Source organism: Ornithorhynchus anatinus, chromosome 7, assembly GCF_004115215.2.
Source record: "Ornithorhynchus anatinus isolate Pmale09 chromosome 7, mOrnAna1.pri.v4, whole genome shotgun sequence".
In the NCBI taxonomy this organism is placed as follows: Eukaryota; Metazoa; Chordata; class Mammalia; order Monotremata; family Ornithorhynchidae; genus Ornithorhynchus; species Ornithorhynchus anatinus.
The window spans coordinates 70032642-70033993 of NC_041734.1; the positions used below are offsets into that span (position 1 = coordinate 70032642).

The following is a 1352-nucleotide window of genomic DNA, read 5'->3' on the forward strand; positions in this document are numbered from 1 at the left end:
CTATGAGGAGTTAGCTCCCATCTGTCATCCCACATTCCTGAGACCACGCAGGAGGGAATGAGGGTAGAGCTCACCTAAAAAATGCCTCATTTGTCCCCAGGAGTGAAAGAAAGCCTCCGGCATCTTTAAGGCCCCTGGCCAGGGCCCAGGTTTCCAGGGTCTAATTGAGGCCACGGAAACAGTGCTCTGACCGCAGCATGAACTTTGGCTGCTTGTGGGCAGGGGGTCACGTCCACCAATTCTACCGTACTGTAATCTCCTGAGTAAAGAGAATCAGTGTGGCTTAGTGGTGAGAGCACGGACCTGGGAGTCCGAGGACATGGGTTCTAATCCCAGCTCCGCCACTTGTCAGCTGCGTGACCTTGGGCAAGCTACTTAACTTCTCTGAGCCTCAGTTTCTTCATCTGTAAAATGGAGATTAAAACCGTGAGCCCCACGTGGGACAACCTGATTACCTTCTATCTAATCCAGCGCTTAGAACGGTGCTTGGCACAGAGTAAGCGCTTAACAAATACCGGGCATTATTATTATTATTATTAATAATCATCTTGGACTGAGGTCTGAGTTCATTCATTCACTCACTCATTCATTCATCCACCCAATCGCATTCATTGAGCACTTAGTGTGTGTGCGGCACTGCACTATGCGCTTGGGAGAATACGATACAATAATAAACACATTCTATGCCCACAACGAGTCTGCAGTCTAGAAATAGTTCGATGCTACTTAATTGAGTACAGCGTCTGCCCTTTTTTATGGTATTTGTTGTCTTGTCTTATGCTATCGAGTTGCCTCCCACCCATAGCGACGCCATGGACGTGTCTCACCCAGAACGCCCCACCTCCATCTGCGGTCGTTCTGGTGGTGGATCCATAGAGTTTTCTTGGTAAAAATATGGAAGTGGTTTACCGTGGCCTCTTTCCGTGCAGTAAACTTGAGTCTCCACCCTCGGTTCTCTCCCATGCCGCTGTTGCCCAGCACAGGTGAGTTTTGACTCGTAGCAGATTGCCTTCCGCTCGCTAGCCGCTGTCCCAGCTAGGAATGGAATGAGTAGGCCTCTGCTTGCCTCTCCCTCCAATAGTTGAGACTGGTAGAGTACTGGAAACTCTCCAGGTGCGTCCCTGAGAGGGGTATGGCATTTATTAAGTGCTTACTATGGGCTAGACACTGTATAAAGCCCTGGGGTCCAATGGGATCAACTGTATCTACCCCAGCATTTAGAAGAGTACTTGACACACTGTAAGCACTTATTATTGTCATTACTGAGCACTTACTGTGTCCAGAGCACTGTACTAAACAATAGGAATCCCATAAAGTTTGGATCTTTGTCCCAGCTTCACCTGCTGCACAAG

At 48.7% G+C, this 1352-nt stretch overlaps 1 non-coding gene across 1 annotated transcript; it reads right to left on the reverse strand.

Moving 5' to 3' along the window:
* Nucleotides 1–993: 993 nt before the first annotated feature.
* On the reverse strand, nt 994–1131 carry LOC114813537. The gene has a single exon (XR_003761254.1). It is a non-coding gene; the product is annotated as a small nucleolar RNA SNORA7 (small nucleolar RNA).
* Nucleotides 1132–1352: the final 221 nt, after the last annotated feature.